Below are 17,122 nucleotides of genomic sequence, written 5' to 3'. Positions count from 1 at the left end.
AGTAATGGATCCAATTTGTCCTAAGCTCCATCAGTCCAAGCATGCAGAGACTCTCCTGTTTCTATTTCAAATCATTATGTTTGACAACCCAGTGGACTATTTTGTTGGTTTTGGTATCACTAGGCTAGCCTGAGTCATATTCTTTTTCTGTATTTTACGTACAAAATAACACTGTTTTCCAAATACATGGCCCCTAATATATTTAGCTGGTAACAGAACATCAGGTAAAGTAATTAATATCAAAGAGTTAACAACCAAGTCTTCCTTGCAATGGAGAACTGCATTAGTTTTGAAATATCAGGCTTGTTATTTACTGAGGATTTCAATGTTCTGTGGAAATTCTGTTCATCATGGTTTTTCAAAAGTCAAGTCCCATCTTTGTAAATATAACAGTCTAGCTCTGTTCCCATGTCATAACAGAGCAAAGAAGGCACAATAGCATTTCACTTCCTTGATCCATGTTCCATCAATATGAATAAAATGGATAAGGTGACTCTAGAAAGGGCACTTTTGCCTTCTGAGCAGCCCAGTGTGGCGTGTGGTGCTGCTGTGGCCTGCCTCAGACATTTTTGCTCAGGCTGGAGCCTGGGATCTAAGACCGCCCCCCCCCCCCCCCAAGTTGGGTTTCAGAGCCTGGGCTCCAGCCCAAGTAAGAATCTCTACACTACTATTTTTAGCCCCATAGTGTGAGTCCTACAAGCCTGAGTCAATTGACTCAGGCTCTGAGATTCACTGCCACAGGGTGGTGGTTTTTTTGTAAGCAGCCCACACAAGGAGAAGCCAAACACTTGACTTTACAGCTGTATATCTCCCTTTAATAAAGCCTTCTGAAAGGAGCACCTGTACAATGGTTTAAAGGCTCTTAACTCAGAGCCCACATACAATTTAAAAGTCCCAGAACAAAAGTTTCTAGGCTCCAGCAGCAGAAGTTGCTTCTGTTGTAAGGCCCCAGGCTTCTCCACTGCCTGGATTGCTTCTGCAGTCTTTCTTTTGCTTGTTCATGGCCTCTCCCAGGTGTCCCTGCCAGGAGAGTTTTTGTCTAGTTCAGACTCCCTAAGAGCTCCTCTCTGCAGGAGCTTCCCTTCTGCTTAGGAGCTTTTCTAACTAAGCCTCTCCTAAGGTTAGGTCTATACTATAAACTTACATCATCATAACTATGTTGCTCAGGGTGTGAAAAATCCATACCCCTGAGCGACACAGTTATAATAACCTAACCCCCAGTGTAGACAGCGCTTCTCCCATCAACATGGAGGTGGATTAACTATGCCATCAGGAGAAGCTCTCCCGCCAGTGTAGTAGCACCTTCACTGAAGCACAACAGCGGCACAGCTGCACGCATGAATCTGTGCCACTGCTGTGGTTTAAGTGTAGACCTGCCCTAAGTCTTTGATTAGGCTCAGCTGCTGCTTACTTAATTAACTGCCTTCCAGCTACTTATACTTAACCGTCCCCAGGTAAACCTGGGATGGCTCATTCCCTTCAGTGGAGCCTGTCACAGGCAGGTTGAGCGTCTGACTCCCTTAAAGGGTGAGCCTGTGACAGTGACCCACATATCTGATCAATTTCTGGAAATCTAGTTTAGTTCTTCAGTGGCTTAGTGGAATTTATTAGTGGAAATATATAAATAAGAAGCCTCCACAAATAGTGGTAGGATAAATCAAAGATTATAACACTGTAAGTCTAATACTGTGCTTGTATTTCATTTATCATAAGGTATTATGAAAGATTGGGGATTGGTCCTGCTTTGAGCAGGGGGTTGGACTAGATGACCTCCTGAGGTCCCTTCCAATTCTGATATTCTATGATTCTATGATCAAATTCTTCAGTCACATAAGAAACTGAACTGGCTCAATATTTCTCCCTTTTGAATTCAATTTGTGCACAGATTCTTTTGTAATTGTATGGCTACATTAAAGCTGTTATTCCACTTAGAACAGAATCACATTTTTTGGCTTTTGAGCCTCTCTGAGCTGTATGCAAATCTTTGGGTAGAGGAGCAATGTGGAATGAATATAGTGCTTAGCATTAGATCAATCTCCAGCAACATTATGACATATTTGGCCTGAAACACCTTTCACTTACACATTTAAACACCAGAGTAACTCTTCTGATGTCAGTGGATCTACACCCAATTTACACCAGGGTAAATGAGTGAAACTCAGTCTCAATAGACACTGTAAAATAAATGGTCATATTTTATTTAAAAATACAAAGAAAATGATAAGGCTTGTTTCTGTGTTGTCCCCACATCCAAAGGTAATGGGACCGTCTTGTACTACAATTGTAATACTCTGATGGGGGATGTCTTCTGGATTTTAAACAAATTCAGCACACAGTTGTTGCAAAATGAATACAGTAAAGCCTACAACATGAAGCTTTGTGCTCCACTGATGCCATCCAGCCAACAGAGGGAGCACTCGTTAATTAACAAGTCCTATTTCCAGAGCTACCTATGTTTCTGTAGGTACACAGTCAAGGAAGTGATTATAGGAAAGCTATACTGGCCTTTGAAATGGTACAAAACCCAGACTAGTGAAGAATCATTTGCAAGCTTGTGAACAGATTTTTTTTAAAAAAATGCAGAGTAGAAAATAAAAATGTGAAATGATATACATTAAGACAAAAGAAGACTCCCATGGTAGAATCCACTTTCAAGGTTCAGCTGCTGTTCATAAGCAACAGATCCCCTTGAGTCAGTTGCAACCTTGTATTCAATCTGGGGCCATCTGTTACCCTATTTATTAGAGCTGGTCAAAAACAATTCTTTGCTAATAATTTTGGTGGTGAATTTTGGCAGTTTTTCAGTGAATAGTTATTTGCAAATATTAATCTTCCCCCATTATCTCACCAGCCACACTCTTTATCTGAACGATGATATGACAGGAACAAGAAGCTTGAATCTCATAACAAAAAAAACTTTGCAAGCTTTTGTGTTTTCTTCTAACAAATGCATCTATTATTGTTTCAGAGGAGTGTTTTTGGGAGGACCTTGAGTTTAAGGATTCATTTGCCTTTCATACTTAATAGAAGTCCAACTTTACTTGACCGTTTGCACCTTAAAACATATGTCAGGTTAATTCTTTCCTTGTTTATGAAAGGCAGATGAAAAATTACAACCAATTAACTTTTTAATTTACTGCAGGGGCAATGGTCTATATTACCAAGTGGGAGACCCGCTTTGATTCCCGATCCCAGTCTGGGCACTCTGAGGGACTGAATCTGGAACTCTTTGTTAAATAGCATGTCTCTCCATGAGTAGTTCCACTGAAATTAGTGGGGGTACTTGCAGACAATAGCCCCAATACTGGAAGGAAAACTATGGGGCCAGACCCCATTCACTTAAGCAGGGCGCTGTATGAGCACACACCTCCATCTGCATGATTCACCATGCAGGATGGGGGCCTAAGACACTACTCAATCTAACTAAGAAAGGCAGAATCAGGCCCTTGTAGGGCCTCGGACTGTGGCAGATGCCCATCCCTAAGGAAGGCTCATGGAGGGGGGTGGGGCGGGGTGATTTGTCGTCCCTCAGTAGAGATTCCCACCAGCTGATTAAAGAGGCATATGAATGGCTTCCCTGGTGTGTCCTGTCTAATATTTCCTGGCTAGAAAGCTGATAGAGATTTAAAGGGGAGGGGAATATACAAAATGACCCAAAAAAATGGGGCAGTGGATGATGACGCTCCTGTGACCTGTCAAGAAATACTGAGAGAAATTAAAAGCTTTAAGTTAAGGCATTAAATATTGCTATGGGGCTGTTCCAACAGCCCTCCTGAAAAAGAAGAGGGGCACTGAATAAAAATAAGTTTAAAAAAGAGAAAGGAATCATAAAGCTCAATGGTTATTTCCTTTTATTGTTTGCTTCTTCATATCAAACCTCTTTTGTTCACATCCAGGATCAAACTCACTGTTTGGTCAAATCCTGTAAATGCTCTGACTTGATTGTCCGGAAACATGATCAAAGGGCAGCCATTTATAACTGTGGGAGGTTTCCTTTTAAATAATTTTTTCACTCTCCTTGGCAATCCAAGGACACAGGAAATATAGGCAGTGCCCGAGTTCACTTTATCTCCAAAGACTTTCTAAGAGCCAGGCATCTTCATAAACAAGATACAGTTGAACGCCTGAATGACAAGTGGTTTTTTCCAGTGTGGAGCAGCTGTTTGATTTCAGGGTCACACTGATAAACCTGAGTTTCAGTGTGATACTTTTATACATGTTCATTTTGGAAGAGGGAGGGGGAATCTTTTTTCTGTACATTATTGTTTTGTTTTTCTAATTCTAATTTTGTTTCCCCTCTGCTAACAGATATTTTGGTGTGGGTCACAATGGAAGGGGACAGCCAAGCTGGGGTGACATTTTTATGTACACTACTTACATCTCACTACATTTTGAAGCCAAAGAAATTTCCATGCGTCATCCAGGTAACATTATCGCTTTGAAATAGCTATGTAAATGTAAAAGTGTGTTCCCAAACAAAACACTAGGCTAAGGCTAATATTAGGAAAGCACCAGCAGCTTAAAAGGGGGAAAAATTCACAGAGAAAAAGATCCAGGACCAGATTCTCAGCTGTGACAAGTTTATACTAGATGCAGCTGAGGTGAGTGGGAGGGAGGGAAAGCTTGTTCTAAGGCACCTTTCTGCTCCCCTGGTCTTGAGCCAGCCAGGGACTGAAAATAATTTGAAGCAGTGTAGGGGCTGTTTTAAATTATGGCAGCTGCAACAGTAGCACAGGTGCTCCCTTCCTATCCAAACACGGCCCCTTCGTTGGGAGAAGGATTCCTCTGCTGAGGGAATCCTTGACTGCCCCATTAGGGCAGCTTTCCACTTACTTTGCACTGCTGAGGCAGTATAAAGCAGGCAAGGTCAGGGACAAGAATCTAGCACATGCTTTCTAATGTTTTGACACATAAACTAAGAAAATTATAAATCGGGGTTAAAACTGAAACAAAACACCTCACACTGAAAACTCAAATGACCGAAACTCTGGCCCTGTGCTTAAGCCAACCTCCAAACTTCCAGGGAGCAGAACCTTTTGTACTGTCTTTGTAAGATGTGATCTTACATAAATGAATTTACAATGTTCAGAACGGGTTTTCTGTAGGACTTTAAGAAATCCAGTCACAGGATGCAAACAACTTAAATTCAGAAAAGCTGCAGTATTTGAACAGTTTGTATACTTTCACATTAGCGACTGAATGTTTTTCATCACGAGTACCCCTGAACTCTACTTCTCCAACAGGCAATGGAAAGTTTTTGAACAACCTGACAATCCATGCATTTAAGTATAAAAACCTATTTCATGAAAGGAGACTGTATAGACTGAAGACTTAATATACCCATACGCTATCTAATCTTGACACTGGCTCATGCAGATGCACAAGTGGATAAAATGGCATCATTTTCTACTTGTTTCTAAAGGTTTTGAGATTATGTTTCTTGGGATTTGCTTTGACATGCTGAGCGCCACTAGCATACTCACGTAATTATTGTACAGGTTATCGATTCTGAAAGATTCATATTCTCTGCTGTTTTCTCATTGATTGGTTCGGGGGTGATTTTACTGAAGGTAGAACAAGCACCTTGAGCTATTGAAGGAGCACAAAAATGACTGACTCCAGATAGACTTGTAGATACTCAAGCCTTGTAGGCAGAGACCTTTTCTTCCAGACGTGAAGGTGATGATGAAAAAAAATCCAGCTAATGATGGAAGGCAATTTTGGAAAGCTTTACCATTTTAGGTTTCAGAGTAGCAGCCGTGTTAGTCTATATCCGCAAAAAGAAAAGGAGGACTTGTGGCACCTTAAAGACTAACCAATTTATCTGAGCATAAGCTTTCATGAGCTACAGCTCACTTCCGATGTAGCTCACAAAAGCTTATGCTCAAATAAATTTATTAGTCTCTAAGGTGCCACAAGTCCTCCTGTTCTCTTTACAGTTCTAGTAATAAAAATATTTTGAAAGAATCATTAACCCTTCTTATCTTTGATTTTTTCCCTCCTCTTGATGAGCCCAAAATATGCTAATGGAATTCTGCCCTTGGAAGGTACTGTGTACAGTACAAAGACAAAACTGTTAATGTTAGAGAGGAAGTGAGGTGTTCAGTATTGATGTCTGTAAACATAATTACACTTTGTGGGTCCACATAAGTGATTACCAAGCAACCTGCTCTTTGATTGGTGAGGCAGAAATAATCATAGAATCATAGAATATCAGGGTTGGAAGGGACCTCAGGAGATCATCTAGTCCAACCCCCTGCTTAAAGCAGGACCAATCCCCAATTTTTGCCCCAGATTTCTAAATGGCCCCCTCAAGGATTGAACTCACAACCCTGGGTTTAGCAGGCCAATGCTCAAACCACTGAGCTATCCCATCCATTTATTTACCCTCTAATGATATGGTGGACTGTACACATTTGACAGTATATGGTACTTGCCACCATGTGCGCTCATTTTAAATGGTCAACAGTTACCAATAAGTAAAAGAAAATTACTTCTCCGCAATCCTTGTCCCAAGGGAATAATAATAGATCTCTACTCTTGGGTCAGTGCTTCTGCATGTGAAAGGATCAGAATGTCCTGAGCTCAGTGACTGGATTATTAAATCACCTCCCCTGCTCAAGAGCAATAGTCCACAACAATCTCAACGGCCAATTCCTTTTTCAAGTAAGACCAATAACATAAAACAAATCCCTGGCTCTGCAAGGCAGGAGAAGTGGTGTGCAGTGGTTAAAGTAAATTTGTATAGGAGGGAGAACTCACTGTTTTTTAAATGGTCATTGGGATAGAGCTTAACATCCTGCAATGATGGAGCATTGCATTTCTTGTGGTGACAAGATCCAGTGTGAGGAAGAGAATGGCGATGTGAGAAAAAAAAATGTATCTGAAGCAAAATTCAGACCTTCAAGCAAGCCGAAAGCCAACAAAGGAAAGTGAATGTGTGCAGTTTGCATAGATCCAGAGGAGCAGACAAGGAAAAATAGGTAATGATGGAACATCAGAACTGGGTCCCAGAAAATGATGAAGAACCTGATACAGTTTCCTGCATTTTAGCGATTTCACAACTTTTGAGAAAGAGATTTTTTTTTAAAAGTAAGCTGACCTAGTATTTAACTATAACTCACTAGTGGCAAACTATGTTCTATTTAAACATATAAACAAACATGCCCTGAAGCTACCAGGCCCCAAACATTCACACATTTCCCACCAGGCATGCTCAATGGAACAAAAAACAGCATTAACAATAAAAAGCCCTTAAAACAACAGTGGGTTATCCCTCTCCTATCCATAAGAATTCTGGGCCCCTGTGCTTATGTCCTATTCACAATTAAGTCTCTTAAGCTGCCTTGTCCCCCTACCTCATTTTCTCTATGATTAACTTTCCTTCCCACTTCCTCCACTCTCATGCCCCTTCCTCCTCCATTTTCTCCTCCCGCTTCTGCCCTCTTGGGATATTTGAAGCCAAACCCAGAAACTGCCTTTATCAGCACTGGTTCGGTTTTCATTGCTTTCTTGTACGGACATATCAGTAGAATGGAAGATCAACAAATTCCAAAACCTGTGTTCCAAAGAATGCCGCTACATGGGTGGCAATCACGTGAGCACCAAAAACTTTGGTGGTGCAATAGAATTGTCAGTGATGGACATGAACTTGGAACTAGAAACCTACCACAACCGTTCAACTCATGAGGCTAGTAAAACATTAAGGTGGGCAGAGCCACATAATAAGGCAAACACCAGGGTGTACAATAGGTTCAGCTGTGCCCTGGACTCTGTGATCTGGCTTAAAGGGAATGGTGTACCTGAGGGGTGGGAGCTAGTGGAAGTGGAGGTCTTCAAAAATCCCACACAGGCATCAAGGGCTTCTGAAGCCTATGTAATACTGAAAAATGCACAATCACCAATCCAGGCATCAACCTTGGAGGGCAGCTCATCTTCTAAGTGAGAAGTCAAGCAACATGAGGAATATACTGAAATGTGTATTGCACATACAATAGAAGTTATTGGACTCCTTCTAGGTTCCTGAAATACCACTGTGAGGCCTAGCCAATCTGACCTGTGCTAAACTAAATGACTACAATACAGTCTTGACTCCCAGTGGAGTCATCACACTATTTTGGGGTTGCATCCAGCAATTTTACCTCAAGACTTTACAGCTGGACACTTTGAGATACTTCTGGGAAGGCTAGCCAAAACCAAATATACTTCCAAGAGAGTGATTGTCTACGAAAACAATTTAAGATTGCACCTAGAGCATGTCTGGAAGCAACTGAGTTGTATATTAAGTGACTGCCTGCAATGTCAGGGAACTGGACTCTGACTCAGGAGGGAGGGAGGGAAGTGGGTGGGTATCTTCCAGTCCTATGTTCTTATGCTCTTATCTTTCTGAAAAAATGTAAGGAAAAATATCCCAGATTAAAAACAGAAACCCAAAATGAAATTTATAGAAAAACCCCATCAAGTATGCAGAAAAACAGATAACCTCAAGATACACTGAAGCTTGATGCCCTTGACAGATACAAATACTATTTTCCTTTAATATTCCTTTAAGGAATACGCAGCTGAAGCAAAACAATCCAGAACTTCTGCAAAAGCAGAGAACAACCTGTCCAATAGCATTTCAGCGGCAGCAGAAGGCAAACTTCACTTATCAGACCTGGGAAAAGCAGGGGACAATTGAGTCATGTGCTTCCAGTTATGTCTTAGCTGTGGGTAAAGCCACACCACCAACTGGTGAGGCAGTTTAAGGTTTAGAGCTAAGGATCTTCTTCACGCTGTCTCCATTGTCAAACCTACTTTTCTCCCTCAGTCTCTCACACACCCCAGCTCTTGGTTAATCCTGTCACTTCTTACTCTAACATCTCACCAAAATCCATTCTTTCCTCTTGGTTCCTACTGCTAATCTCTAGCCAATGCCTTAGAGTTTTTTCGCCTCAACTGCTTTCTTCTTCCTTTCTGTTCCTCCCTTACATACATCTCAGCTTTTGCCTTGTCATTCTATCAAAAACTCCAATGCTGAGCTCATCTCCCCCCATAGCTTAGTATATATCTTTTAATGTTATCAATGCATATTTAAATAAAATACCACCTAAAAAAAATCATCTGGGTTATTTTACTATGTTAGAATTTGAGACTATCTTTTTTTAAAAGTATTTGCCTAAATTGCATGTGCAAATCTCATAGAAATGCTCATTCAGACCATCAGGGCCAGATCTTTGGCTCCACTATGACATGTTTGTGCTACTCCAGAGGTGCAAAAGGATAGTAAAGCCTGCTTAATCAGCCTCCTGCTATTTCCCCCAACATAGGAGGAATCAATAGATGAAACAGAACTGGCATAGAATCTTTGCATCATCCTGTCTCCCAGCAAAGGAGGTTAGGCCAGAGGATTTTTGCTCTCCAGCAGGTCCCAAACACTATAACTCAGTCCTTTTGAGCTATAGATATCCAGACACAACTTAGAGGAGTCCTGAGGCTGCTCTAATTGACGCCAGGAACCCAGGCTCCAGTTGGTCTCAAGAAGCTGCAAAAGTAATGCCAAACCACCTTTGTCCTCCCTTCAATCCAGCACCAAGCATAGCTCAGCCAGATTGGATGCTCTAGCTGACCATTTCCATTTGGCACACCTGAGTGCCCATTTGCACTCACAAATGTAAGATTCATGCCCCCCCCCATCTATTTGGCCATATTCATGTTTATAGTTTTTAATCTCAGTCATAAACTACCGACTCTTACAGTATGCTACAGCTAGTAACAGTGTCCGGGTTTGTGTGTCAAGAGCAGTCTCAGGCAAGTCCATATTCCTGTCATCCTTTCATTGATCCCTTTGCACTTAAAAAGTCACAGCTTCTTCCATTTCAGGAGATGTATTGTAGTCTGTCTTTTAAACAGTATGACACAATTCAGTATCTAGAATGTGCTGCAGAGCTGGAACTGCCAGAAAGCTTGTTTTTAATTTTCTCCACAGGAAAGAGCAATGTGTAACTTCTCAGCAGAGTAACTGTCACAAAGAAAGAGAAGAGAATAAAAGAAGAGAATAGAATAAAAGGAATATTTTGGCTCATGTCAAGATAAAACTGAACAAAAAAAAAATCTTCCCCACAGTTCTGCTTTTACACTTTTAGACTTGACTTTATAACAGGATTTCTGTTTAGAATGAGAAATGGGCCTAAGTCTCGTGCTCCAGATATGGATACAGATCTGAACTTCCTCAGACTTTGAGTATATTTGGTTCCAGCATCTTGGTTCAAACCCATCTCTAATGAGAGCCATGTAAAAATTCCAGAAAGTCCTGAATTTCCAAGTTTGTGAGGTCATCAGGAGTATCTGTACAACTACCCTTGAGAACAGAAATTGTCACTCAGCACTCATTGTGCTAATGGAAGAGGAAACTTTTCATTTCCTAGCTTGGAAGTAATGGTGGATTGGCACCTGCTTTGATGCACCCACAGAATATCAAACAAGAAATCTTCCTAAGAAAACATGGTTTTGGTCAATGGTCTGTTTGAAGGGAAATTGCTAAATTATTAATTAAATTTAATAAGCGAGACTGAGTATGATCACGTTTCAGATCTCTAATAATAAAATGATCACTGCAAAAAGTTTAGGCCCAAAAACACAAGCCACCAGAGAAAGTCCTCTAGATTACAAATCAGTCTTTTTTTTTTAATACCACTCAGATCCTGTGAAATTAAATGAAAAAGTACTATTATATAGCACTATGTGTGCATGACACTTTACAAGTAAATATAAAAATAAGGAGCTAGCCTCTTCCTGGCCGTGTGGCAGCTTTACATTTTTCATTGCTGGGAGAAAGCATTTCAAATGCTGGCATAGCCAGCTATGGGAGGATCATCCCAAATCAAGAGAGATCCCTTGGTGGCATAGTGGCAGAGTAGCAGTTCCTATGATACCCCTGGGGCCAGACTCTTAAGGGAAGTTGTTTTCATTAATATTTATGTATTTATATTATAGGAGCACCCAGAGACCTCCGTCATGGTAGGAACTCATTGAGGTTGGTAGTAATCAATGACATACCAAGAGATGAACCCTGCTTCAACACAGCCTAATTTGTGGAAGCTCTGGAAAATGTACTGTCAGGGAAGAATCTAGAGGACAATGAACTAAACAAGTCTTCTAATCAAACCTGCCACCCCCTGTCTATACTGGCTTCCCTATATACTGAATCAAGTTCAAGTTCTCAATCCCTATCTTCAGGGTGCTCAATGGCCTACACCATCTAAAAGATCACCTAAAGGTCCAGGATGACGACTGTGATCAACATCTCTGCTCCCCAGGTACAATGAAACATTCTACCAGAAGGGTAAAACCCATCTGCGCATCAGGCAGAACTTTCTGGTGGGACAGTCTGAGACTGTGGAAGGAACTCCCCCCAGGAACAAACAACACAAACCTCACCTCCTTCTGCTCCAGCTGCAAGGTGGACTTCTTCAACCTTGCATTCTCTAACATAAATACAGAGCAGGATGTAATATTAAAAACAAAAACAAAAAACCCTGCCAAACGAAAACACTCCACTGCATACAATTTCCCCCACACCTCCCTCCATCTTACTTCCCTCCCCAACAATAAGAACATGAGGAGAGAACAAACCACACATTCGATGTTGGTCATTTATTTAGGATACTACTGGAAGGTACTCAGATACCACGGTGATGAGGGTGGAATAAGACCCTACACAGAATAAAATAGAATAGAATACAACTAAATGACCTATTAGGACCTTTCCATCTCTAATGTCTACATTTCTTTCCTTTTAGTTTTATAATGTTACAATGTTTTGCATTCCTCCTGTTGGCTCTGCAGGAGCCATTTATTAATAAAAATTATTGCTAGAATCATCCATAATGTCAAGGCACAAACAAGGATGTTCTAGCATGATAAGACACTGTACAAGTTTCAAATTTCAGAGTAACAGCCGTGTTAGTCTGTATTCGTAAAAAGAAAAGGACTACTTGTGGCACCTTAGAGACTAACCAGTTTATTTGAGCATGAGCTTTCGTGAGCTACAGCTCACTTCATCGGATGCATAGCATATCGTGGAAACTGCAGAAGAACAAGTTTCAAATGTTGTTAAGTTATATAGCCAAGTGAACTACATCTTCATTCATAACAGAGTCAAAACTTAATGTTGCCTTAATGGAAGAGGACAGTGGGGCCAAATTAACTCCCACTGAAGATGGGAGTCTTTCCATTGGAGCTGGCTCAGGCCCAAAGTCTGAAGGAAAATAAAGAGTTCACATTTCTAAGAAAGTGTGGCAAACAATTAGAGCTGGTTGAATTATTTCTTGATAACAATACTCCCTTCAGTTTTTGTCCTTTTCCTATTTATGATTCATTTATAAACCAATCATGATTTCTACAAAAGTACTTGTTATATATAAATGTTCATCAAGTAGTCGCTACAAAAATATGTCAGCCTGTGGAACGTTCACTTTGATTATTTGTTGATTGATATTTTTGGTATGTGATTGGTTACCTAAGTCACTTGGTAATTTTTCCACTTCTTATTTGGATGCCTGAAACTTCTTAAACAAGAAAATAGCAAATGGCAAAGAATGAATGCACTTCTGGTGAGAATTTTGGATGAATAGTTAATCATGCAAAAATTCATTCTACTTTTGCGGTTTGCAAATGCTTTCACAAATACCTGGTAGTAACCCAAATACTCATGAACAATAAACACTAGCACTAAAAATTTGGGAACTGCTTTTACTGTCAAAAATATTTTGCAATCTCTTGTAGGTATTATCCAACCAGTTCTACCCAACAATGAACTTTTTAAAAAATAAAATCTGCTAAAAAGTGATTTGACAATGTTCTATGAAAAAAAGAGCTGCCAAATTAATTAACTAAACTAGAGGGTCCTTTTAAAAATCCTGCTACAGTCTAATTAAATCCTAGACACTGACATTTTTGGCTAAAAATTACAACCATAGTCATTAGTGTTGCAGAAAATTTCCATATGCCATTGTGCCAAATGAATGAGAGTATTTCAGAATTGTTCCTATAGGATTTGTTGCAAGTAGCTGGCAGGGACATGATTCTACTGAAGGAAATACGCAAAGACATCATAGTACTACCACTCCAATAAAGGTGGCTTCCCAGGTTAGGGGTATGAAGGAGAGAGAAGTTTGTGAAATATAATAAATGATTGTTACACCAATAGGAATAATATAAATGACTATCATACCAATCGAAACTTTTTGAGGCATATTCATGGACGTTTTTTCTTTTGTTTTTACCATCAGTATTGTTGTCCTGGCCTTAGTAATAAATTCCCATTCTTTTTAGGGAGAGATATTACTCATAAGGCTATGGATAAATGCTGAATATAAAATTAAAAATCACCACTGCAGTCAGTTTTAGAGGCTAAAACAAAAGGTGTTATTTATTATTTTATTTGTTTGTATATATTCAAGATAAATGTTAAAACATTTTGTTTATCATTAACTTCTTCAAGACCATTAAGGGTTTGCTAAATGTCAGGCAATGAAATTAAAATGTCATCATATGACATAAAGGTCAAATAGATTTGTTAAAATAGAACTTTATTATTCCACATTTATTTCTGGCATTTGTTTTTATGCTGGAAAATGTGGTAAAATTGAGATATCATTTTGTACAGCCATTGCCTCTAGTATTCAACAGTCAGGTCAAATAGCTTATTCAAGTGCTAGTCTCTAGTCTCTCTCTCTCTTTCTCTCTCGTTTCTGTTGCTGACCCTTCTCTTTTCAGAACATTGTGCAAACTCCACGCAAAAAGAAAATGACTAACCTTTGTTTATTGGGCACTGGATAGGAGATGATATGAAGTGCAGCCTTTTCCGATATGATTCTGTATCTTCAAAGATGAATGAAAAGTCAGAACAGCCTTACAATGAAATAACCAATCTGAATGAACTAAAAAGTGAAAGTGTGTGTTGTGGAGAAAGGGGTGTCAGGGATGGGTTGCGATGGCCGAGATGGGATGACCTGTGACTGATGGCAGCAATCAGAGAACACAAAGGTGGCTATTTTGGACAAAGGAAACAAATTTTAGTTGATGGGTTCTTTCAAATGAACTCTCTAAAAAAAATTACATTTATTTAATATTTCGCTTATACAAATGTAAGTCTGTTGTTTCAGCCTCTCTGAAGACTCAGGTCTCCCTACAATAAAACCCAGGGGAGACTGAAAGCTAGGTATTAGAAAATGGTGGTCATGAGACAACAGAGTTTCAGACATGTCATTAAGTATGGCTAGAATCTGGCCACATATGGAGTGAGCATGGGGCACAGCCCTCCCAACTCATAGACGTCCTGAGACCTACAAAGAATTTTCCACCTCTCAGGGCATTCACACAAGGAACCAGGCCCCCTGTGGCACTCTATGGACTTCATTACCCAGAGCCCTTAAGAGCTGTGTTTCAAAGACATGGGACTGGGAGTCCCTTATTCAGGTGCACTCTAGAGGACTATCATTTTTTAGGCCTGCTTACGCTTCTTCATGGGGATACAGGCCAGTTGATCCAGAGAGAAATATGCTTTTAGCTTTAATAGTGGCTATACATCCTTGCTAAAATGCATTTATAGCCGCCATGTCGAGGAGGTAGTGATTAGGGACCAGGAGACCTGGGATCTACCATGGACCTGCTGCATGACCTTGGAAAAGCTACTTCAAGTCTTTGTGCCCTAGTTTCCCCTTCTGTAAAAGGGAATATTGATGGTAATAATTAATTGAGGTTGAATTATGAAAAGTAGTATGCAAGAGCTAAATATTATTAGTGTTATTATATACACAAAATTATTTCTCACACACAGTGTGTGTATGTAAATGGTGCATATTTTGTTTTTTTACAGATGTCCTAGTTTTCAGGCTAAATTTTTTGTATGTTAGTCATCCCTTTTAACCTGTCAAAGTACACTGAAAGTACATTGTACTTCTATAAATGTCCAGTGTGTTCAATGCCTTCTTCCATGAATGTTTTCAGTGCAAATATATTTATAAAGTAGGCATGGTGGTATGTCCTCTGGATTTTGAATGCCTATTTAAAATTTAAATGGTCTTTAGATATCTTCAAACAGCAGCAGGTTGCTGGATAATTTACATTTTACCTCAGTGAGGCAGATGCATTATCCCATAGCCTGCAGTTGTATATACCACACACTGAGTACTGAGAGGTTACTTGTGCTTGTAGTATATTTGTGAGGAAAGCAGAGATGGGTAAGCTTATTGAACAACAGTGTTTTTGTTGAAACTGAATTCATTCCATTTGAAGGATTTAGAGCTAATGATCAACAAACTCTCTAATCTCTATCATTACTTGCATTTTCATGTTAGTGATTGTGACAGTTTTTCCCTCTTGTCATCAGGTATGGAAGGCAGTGGTCGGCACTCTGTAACGAGACTGGAGACATTTATGGCAAACTGCGAGCTCTACCATCTTAGTATTCAGGTTTCATACACAGTGAGTGAATGGAGAGACAATCTCACAAAGGTGCTGGGGAAAATGGGACTTCCACTCAGTTCCCCTTTGCTGATCAACAAATAAAGGCAGAAGCAGCCATGATTAAAATAAAATAATTTGTGAGGGAAATATAAAAATAAGCCTATCACTTAGGGCCCTAACCATTACAGTCAAAGAAATAATACAATAAATCATTAGGAATGAAGAAATAGAGCAAGAAGCACTGAAAATGGAGAGGTGTTTTGTCACAAAATTGCAGCATTAATAGTGTTTTGAAGCTTCACATTTAAATTGCCTATTCTGACACTCAAAATGCACAGTAGGAAAATTATACTTATTTTATAGTTACTTGTTAAAGGGAAGGAAATAAATACGATGGTTTTAAAGCATAAATCTCTTTCATAACTAACAACCAATCCAGGAATATCGGGACAGGAAATAAACTGAAAGTGAACAGGTGATTTTTAAAATGCTTTTGTAATCTGGGGTATAAATGAAGAAACTGTCTCTTCTGCTCTAGGAGGAGTCATTTTTAGAAGATCTAAATACTATCCTAAGTGCTGGTGATATTCCTATTTTATTCGATAATCAAGCAAAACTGGAAATAGAAAAGGTTATTTCTTTTTTCGTATAATAGCCCAAGTATTGTGCAATTATACTGTGTTTGTCTGCTCTTTATATGGTTGCAGTTTTCTGCATGTATTTCCCCATCTACCGATGCATCAACTTCTCCCAGTTAATGAGCCAACCTCATATATCCTGTATAATAAATTCAAGGAAAAATTCAGAAGGAACTTATGCATTGGCATACAGTCTTATAGGAAAGGCTTTTCATGAGCACCTGCATCACTTTCCCGCTCTCGTTAACTGCTGAACAATAGACTGGTTCCAGGTGACTATTTGCATATCATCTGCATTTATCTAATTTTTATTTATTTTTTAGAGAATTTAAAGTTATGGCTCATCTGCAGTGCTTCAATATTTGAGTATTAAACAAAAATGCAAATACAGCACTAAGCTGTTAATGAGATGTATCTAGATCTTTTTCTCTCTCTCTCTCTTTTTTTTTTTTTTGCATTAACTCCATTTCTTCTATCCCGTTACAGCATCTACAGTATATTGGATTCACCAGTTCCAAAACTGTATTCTATTATTTCATGAGCTACTGCCAAATATTTTAACATGTTTATATCCTAATTTTGCCTACAAAAATAGCAATAATATTGTTTCACACGGAGGCATAATGCTGAAAGGGAAAGGACTGCAGAATATTAGGGCTTGTCTAGACAGAGAGTTAGTGCACAGCACGCTGGGGTGTCAATCTACAGTGCACTAGCCTGCTGGCTCCAAGGGTGTGTCTACACTGCAATTAAAAACCCATGGCTGGCCCATGCCAGCTGACTCGGGCTAAGGGACTCAGGCTAAGGGACTGTGTATTTGCATTGCAGACATTCAGGCTCAGGCTGGATTCCAGGATCCGCAATATGGGAGGGTCCCAGAGCTTGAGCTGAAGCCCAAGCCCAAACATCTATACTGCAGTTAAACAGCCCCTTAGCCCAAGTCCTGTGAGCCCAAGTCAGCTAGCATGGGCCAGCCACAGTTGTCTAACTGCAGTGTAGACATACCCCAACTGTCTCTGTGGACTCTGCTACAC

At 39.8% G+C, this 17,122-nt stretch overlaps 1 long non-coding RNA gene across 1 annotated transcript; it reads right to left on the bottom strand.

Moving 5' to 3' along the window:
• Positions 1 to 9,675: 9,675 nt before the first annotated feature.
• On the bottom strand, positions 9,676 to 16,896 carry LOC122465592. Its single transcript, XR_006290538.1, has 3 exons — positions 13,798 to 16,896; positions 11,419 to 11,465; positions 9,676 to 10,000 (listed from the first exon to the last, which is right to left on the bottom strand). It is a non-coding gene; the product is annotated as an uncharacterized LOC122465592 (long non-coding RNA).
• Positions 16,897 to 17,122: the final 226 nt, after the last annotated feature.

The sequence above is a fragment of the Chelonia mydas genome, chromosome 1 (assembly GCF_015237465.2).
Source record: "Chelonia mydas isolate rCheMyd1 chromosome 1, rCheMyd1.pri.v2, whole genome shotgun sequence".
NCBI lineage: Eukaryota > Metazoa > Chordata > Testudines > Cheloniidae > Chelonia > Chelonia mydas.
This window is presented reverse-complemented; position numbering and strand designations above follow the sequence as displayed.